We start from the raw sequence: 7,169 nt of genomic DNA, 5'->3' as shown, positions 1-7,169 counted from the left end.
AGTTTAGGAGCCCAGCAGACAGACTTGCCAAAATTAACCAGACCAACCCTCCAAACACCAGACATGTATAAAGGGGCAGAGAGGTTGCCATCCTCTTGGTCCTCATCCAGTAGCTTTACCTGTTTCTGTTGGCAATTCATGCACAAGTTATTTTTGCAGCTGGACCAAGATTACTGAAACAGAAAGAATAAGGTTCATATGTCCCCCTGATGCAATTTGGCAGGAAGTCTGGGATTTCCTTCCCCAACAGGGCTGTGGATCTGGATACCTTTGGCATAAAATCAACCAGCTAGGAATACACCTGTTATTCCTTCCCGCCCCCATCAATAGGGCACTTTTTCTGATCTGCCACTACTGCTTCTCCTGCTGCTTAACGACGCTAAGTGGGGCAAAGTATAGGCAAAATTTAACAGTACATGGAGTCTGCCTGAGAGATTCTCTCCATTTCTCTTTGAACATGATTTTGGCTATGCCAGTTTACCTCCTCCGGCTGCTTCAAGGTCAACAGGACACCACGACCTGGGCACCCCAGCTAGAACTGCCACGTCCATGGTATTATGCTCTAGCCCTCTCTAGAACCAGGAATTACCCCTCTCTGTCCTATTTTCAGGGTCTTTATGGCCACCAAGCTAATGAATCTTAGTTAATTTAGATGCTAGTAAAGGATTCTGGTATATTTGCACTTTAAGTCCTTCACTTTTGTAAAACAAAGAAGTTACATAATAGTAGAACAAATGTCTCATCCAAGATGCTCTTCTAAAAGTAGCAGAACTGGGATTCAAAGTGGTCTGACTCAACAGAGACACAGATGTAGAGAAAAAACGTATGGAAAGGGGGGAAAGTGGCAGGGAGAGGGGTGGTGGTGGGATGAACTGGGAGATGGGGATTGACGCATATACACTAATATGTATAAAATAGATAACCAATAAGAACCTGTTGTATAAAAAATAAATTAAATTAAATTAAACAAAGTGGTCTAAGTATAGTTCTCCCATCATTGTAAATAGAGATGGAGCCACACTCAAAGATATTTTTCTTAAGATGTGTTAGCTCTTTTCGATCTGATGTTCTCAGCCTTACTCTAATAATGCCTTATTTTGAGGGATACAATTGAGCAAGAAAGTTTTGGTAACTCTTTGAAACTTTCTCCCGTAGAACGCTGCTCTCTGACAGAGATCCATGATGTAAAATAGTACACGACTTCAATTGCCTTTATCCTGAGGGTCAGTCACTATACTGTGACAACTCTGAACAAGAATCATCTTCCATATCTGCTTGTTTATACTTCTCTAGATCACATCCAAAGATACAAACAAGCCTAAGGACTTCTGAGGACATTTCCTGTCAATTGAGCAGAACATTTCCCAGACGGTCAAATGAAGTTGAGAGATAGCAGGAAAATTTGAATAAATAACCATAGATAAATAATTCCTGGCTCCCTGAGCCATGATTTTAGAACAGGATCATACTGCTTTCTCCCCAGCTCCTCAAGGCATTCTCTTAGCCCACAGAGCCCCAACAGCTAGATACCAGGCTGTTAATGTTGAAAATGCTGCCCTTTGTTAGTTGGGAAGAAGTTCTAGAAATTTAGCAAGTGCAGTTGCGTGGAAGAGAAAGCAGAGTCCAACTTAAGAGAGTTTGGGGAAATTTTATCAGTAAGCGTATTTCTTCGAGCAAGTTGTTTTAGTTTTTTTTTTTCCCCTCTATATACAAAGTCCTAATGAATTACTTCTTAAAAAGAGGAGTAGGAGAATGGGGTGATAGGGAAACCATTCTGTAACTGTTTCTTTTGTCTTCGTCTATCTCCATTTCAGACTTTCTTCACTTCTCTTTCATTAACAATAGTTAATTTGGGGCTTCCCTGGTGGCGCAGTGGTTGAGAATCTGCCTGCCAATGCAGGGGACACGGGTTCGAGCCCTGCTCTGGGAAGATCCCACATGCCGCGGAGCAACTAGGCCCGTGAGCCACAACTACTGAGCCTGCGCATCTGGAGCCTGTGCTCCACAGCAAGAGAGGCCGGGATAGTGAGAGGCCCGCGCACCGCGATGAAGAGTGGCCCCCACTCCCCGCAACTGGAGAAAGCCCTCGCACAGAAATGAAGACCCAACACAGCAAAAATAAATTAATTAATTAATAAACTCCTACCCCCAGCATCTAAAAAAAAAAAAAGTTAATTTGGTAGTTATTTTATAAACCTAAAAAAGTCTTCGAATATTTCTTATAAGATCTCCTTCAATGATTATGCAAAATATTAAAATGCTGCATAAACTGTTCAGAAGTCAGGGCAAGGAGAGAATCCAGTTGGTATCAGGATTCATTATAAACTAAAATGCAAGAGACCAAGAGCTTAGGATAAAAATGGGGGGTGTGTGTGGAGAGTGTCAGTGGGGTGCAATGTCATGAGCAAGCAAAAGGTATAGGAATCAAAATGTCAAGTGTAAGAGGAAGGAGTGAGTAGGTCCCATGGGTCAGGGCAGATAAGGTCAGGAGCCAAGAGGTCAAGTCCATCCAAGGAATGGCCCTAGGAAGTAGAGATCCTTCCAAGTGGGCCAAACTGGGTCAAAGGTTCCATTCCACTTTGTTTACAAATCCTGCCTATGTAGAAACCAGCCTGGGGGTGAATCCAATGAGCAGATGGATATTTCTGATAAAGAAGAAAAGGGAACAAGAATTAATGAACCCCAAAAGCATGCCAAACATTGGACATACCTGCTTGGTTTTTACCACACTTTGAGAGAGAATGTATGTCATGTTTTCGGGTTGCCTCTCACCTTTTGTGCATTTTGCTATGTTTGGGCAGTTCCCTGCCTTATGAGGTCTGCCTCCCTAAAGTCAAGTCAGAGAATTTGCTTCCCCAGAGACCTCAGCAGCTAGAAAAAAGGCATGATGCCTAGGGTCTGCCACTAAGATGCTCCCAGGCAACAGTTTAATCAGAAAAGATGAACCAGAGGAAGGAGGTGATACCTGGGACCCATTTGCTGACAAGGGTGGCAGAGGCATCCAGTCTTCTGGGGTACCAGTTGTTGTAAGAACAGTTCCTGGCCCAGAAGTATCAGTGCTGGCAGAGCTCCAGCAGAGTGTGCATTCCCGGCAGCCATTCTGGGCTCTGGGGGAAAGCAGGGTCAGCAGCTTCCTTATTGGGTCACTTCTGCAGCATAGTTTCAGGCCTTGACCCCAGAAGCTTAGCCTTAAGCCTGCTTCTCTAGCCTTGCCAACTGCTCTGTGAGCTACCCAATATCTTTTCTGCCTAATCAGCGTGAGTCAGCTGCTGTTGCTCATAATTAAGAGCCCTGAGTGTTTAGAGATTAAGTATTGCTACTATCCCTTCTTACTGAATGGAGGCCAGGATTGAAAGATGAGAAGAAACTTAAATAAAAGAAGAGAAGTTAAGTAACTTGGGATTGACATATATACACTAATATGTATAAAATGGATAACTAATAAGAACATGCTGTATAAAAGAATAAATAAAATAAAATTCAAAGAAAAAAAAAGTTAAGGGCTTCCCTGGTGGCGCAGTGGTTGGGGGTCCGCCTGCCGGTGCAGGGGACGCGGGTTCATGCCCCGGTCCGGGGGGATCCCGCATGCTGCGGAGCGGCTGGGCCCGTGAGCCATGGCCGCTGGGCCTGCGCATCCGGAGCCTGTGCTCCGCAACGGGGGAGGCCACGGCAGTGAGAGGCCCGCGTACCGCAAAAAAAAAAAAAAAAAAAAGTTAAGTAACTTGCCCAAGGACATAAAGTTCAAAAGCAGCAGAGGCAGAATTTGAAGCCAGGACTGTCAGACTATAAAAATGGTGGGGCTCCCCATTTATAACAGGAAAAAGATCAGGGAAAGAGCACTTATGTAGGGTAGGCTAGGGAACAGCTTGCATTTCTACGGATTCCAGATACCTTAGTAGTTGGGACACCTTTTTCTCTTTGCTTGCCTCAGTCACTTTTCTGACTTAACTGTGTGCCAATAAGCATATGGGCGATGCTAAAGATAAACCAGCACCACCAATTTCCATTGCTACCTTCAAATATTGCCGTTCACAGTTTGCAAGGGGTGGGACCACTGTCTGTGGATTGCTGAGGAGGTGGCCAACTGTTGAGGGTTTGTTTACCATTGCTTTTGATGAGTCACGGCGAGTTATGCATTATTCATAAACTGAAGGTTTGAAGAAAGTTCCCTTGTGCAATTTCTGCTCATTGGCTCCTCCAATCCAAGACTGAAACAAATAGCAGCAGATAATGAAGTATATGACCCCACCTGCGCTTTCTAATAGTGTGGACTAATACCCGGAGAACCAGAAAGACAGGCTGGAAGAGCAAGTTTTAATTCGGAGTCCCGCCATGTATATGAAAAAATGAAAACTGGGCATACTGATAGATACATAACAGATTGGAAATAATCTGTTGACACCTGAAAATGCCAATATCTTTTATTTTTTCTTTATTTTTATTTTTTAATATTTATTTATTTATTTGGCTACACTGGGTCTTAGCTGCAGCAGGCGGGATCTAGTTCCCTGACCAGGGATCGAACCAGGGTCCCCTGCATTGGGAGCGCAGAGTCTTAACCACTGGACCACCAGGGAAGTCCCATGAAAATTCCAATATCCTTTAAGGTGAAAAAATAAAAATGAAAACTACCTCAAGCAAGTGCCAGGAGTTAGCGCAGTTCCAACCACAATGTGAAATAGCAGAAATCTGCCTCAGAGCCCTCAGACTCCCATTCTTTCCTCCTTTCTTCCTTCAATGGTTCCCTCAACCTTTCCACTCCTCAAATACCTAGATTAAATTCTGTCTCTCTCTCCAAACTCCATTCAACAACCCACTCATTTGCCTTCAAACCAAGATACAAATGACTAATAGCAACTTAAAAAACGGCTCGTTCCCCAAGCATTTACACTTAAACTCAGTCAAAACCTTAAGAACAGGGACTACGTTTTGTAGTGGCCATCAGTCACTTGTAGTTATCCCAAAATCGTTCTTTATATCTCATAATGAAAATAGTATTCTTTGATATATATATATATAAAATTGATGTGTGTCCATTTGACTGGGTCACGGAGTGACCAGATATTTGGTTTAAACATTACTTTTGGGTGTGTCTGCAAGGGTGTTTCTGGTTGAGATTAGCATTTGAATTGGTGGATTGAATAGAGCCAATTGCCCTCCCCCTTGTGGGTGGGCCTTTTGAAGGCCTGAGTTGAGTAAAAGGCTGAGTGAGAAAGAATTCTTACCCTCTGCCTAATGGTGTTTGAGCTGGGACATTGGTCTTTAGCCTTCAGACTCAGACTGGAACTCTATCATTGACTCTCCTGGGTCTCCAGCTTGCCGACTGCAGATCTTGGGACCTTTCAGCTTCCATATTCACATAGGATAATTCCTGATAGATAGATAGATACATACATACACAGATACACAGATAGATAGATAGAACGATCTTATTGGTCTGTTTCTCTGGAGAAGCCAGACTAATACACATATGTATTCATTATAAAGTATTAGAAAAATAATGAATCCTGGGAATTCCCCAGCAGTTCAGTGGTTAGGACTCCACGAGTTCACTGCCAAAGGTGAGGGTTCGATCCCTGGTCGGGGAACTAAGATCCTGCAAGTGGCACGGTGCAGCCAAAATAAATAAATAAATAACGAATCCTTGTGGGCCTACCACCCAATCCAAGAAAAAAATGCCCACTGCTCTTCCCTTTTCTATTCTCCAGGCTCCTTCTCAGATGTCCAAAAATATTCTGAACACCTTCTTAACATTTTGATAGTTCTTCACTCTGTAGCTCCTGTCTTCTCAACAACAAATAAACAAATAAAAACTTGTATCTCCCAGTTCTTGTGCAGGATACCTAGGGTAATTCACATTCCGCCAATCAGATGCACCCGTATTAGACTGATTCAAAACCGAGTTGTAGGGCTTCCCTGCTGGCGCAGTGGTTGAGAGTCTGCCTGCCGATGCAGTGGACACGGGTTCATGCCCCGGTCCGGGAAGATCCCACATGCCATGGAGCAGCTGGGCCCGTGAGCCATGGCCGCTGAGCCTGCACGTCCGGAGCCTGTGCTCCGCAACAGGAGAGGCCACAACAGTGAGAGGCCCGCGTACCGCAAAAAAACCCAAAAAACAAAAAACCCCGAGTTGTACAGGGAAGAGGCACGGCATGAGGCATTCATATTTCTGGCATGAACTGGAAGCAGCAGTGTGGTGGCTTCCTGATCATAGCAGATGCTGTAACTCCTTTGGAAGGTCGTTTTGGAATGTGGAAGAGCACACTGGGGTTATTCCCGGAAGCCTAACTAAAGTCTGTTTCTTCAACACTTGTAATGCTTCTTTAAGCTCTGTTTCCCCGAATAAATTCCTTTCTGCTTAAGGTAACCAGAGAAAATTCATTGATTACAAATAAAGAACTCTGACCAACACAAAAATTGGACTATAAGTGGTTGCAATCAACAGATTTCAAGGACATGGAACATTAGATTGACTTATCTGACCTATTTGGGCTTGGAATAAGTATTAGGATATCATTAAATGATGGGACACTAGTAACCCATGGTATGTGGGATGGTAAAATAGCAATGTAAATGACTATCTTTTGTCATTTGGAATCAAGTGTCTATTGAAGCCAAATTTTGGCTTCCCTTTTGATTGTTTTCCCACTTATTACATGGGGCTAAGGAATATAAAAATAGGGGTTGGGATGGCTGCCTCTATTAGCTTCTGTGAGCTTTTAAAAATGAAGACAGGCTAAAGAATTTAAATTCTCATACTAAGGTATTGTTAGAGAAACAGGGAGCTTTTAGGACTCCTCTAAAAGAATTTTTTTATCTCTTATAGTCACAGGGCTGTCATGGCCAAATGCAAGGCAAACACAGAGTCAGATCTGGGTGGTTACTGAATTTCAATGTAGGTTGAATTCATGTCCTCATTAGATGTCATATATGAAAGTCAGGGCATTATTTGGGAAAGGGGGCCACAAGAATTGGAATGAGGGCATTTGGGAGGATCCAGATGATTCTGAGTACGCTCAAACTCCACTGCACCTCTCTTACCAAAAGAAGCAGTCCTCCTCCCCTGTCTAAAGATGCTCACGTGGCCCTGCTTGAAGATCATATAGTGACCTCATCTGAGACAGTTATCACCTACAGGAATTCCAGTTCTCCTGCCTTACACCTGTGAT

At 43.5% G+C, this 7,169-nt stretch overlaps 1 long non-coding RNA gene across 1 annotated transcript in view; it reads right to left on the bottom strand.

Annotated features, from left to right (window-relative positions):
* Positions 1-5,231: 5,231 nt before the first annotated feature.
* LOC309815293 overlaps positions 5,232-7,169 on the bottom strand; it is a 117,362-nt gene continuing 115,424 nt past the window's right edge. The window contains exon 5 of the long non-coding RNA XR_014295837.1: positions 5,232-5,371. This is a non-coding gene — a long non-coding RNA (uncharacterized lncRNA). The remainder of the gene's footprint in view (positions 5,372-7,169) is intronic.

This window comes from Mesoplodon mirus, assembly GCF_964341445.2.
Source record: "Mesoplodon mirus genome assembly, chromosome: 14".
NCBI classification, from domain to species: Eukaryota; Metazoa; Chordata; class Mammalia; order Artiodactyla; family Ziphiidae; genus Mesoplodon; species Mesoplodon mirus.
This window is presented reverse-complemented; position numbering and strand designations above follow the sequence as displayed.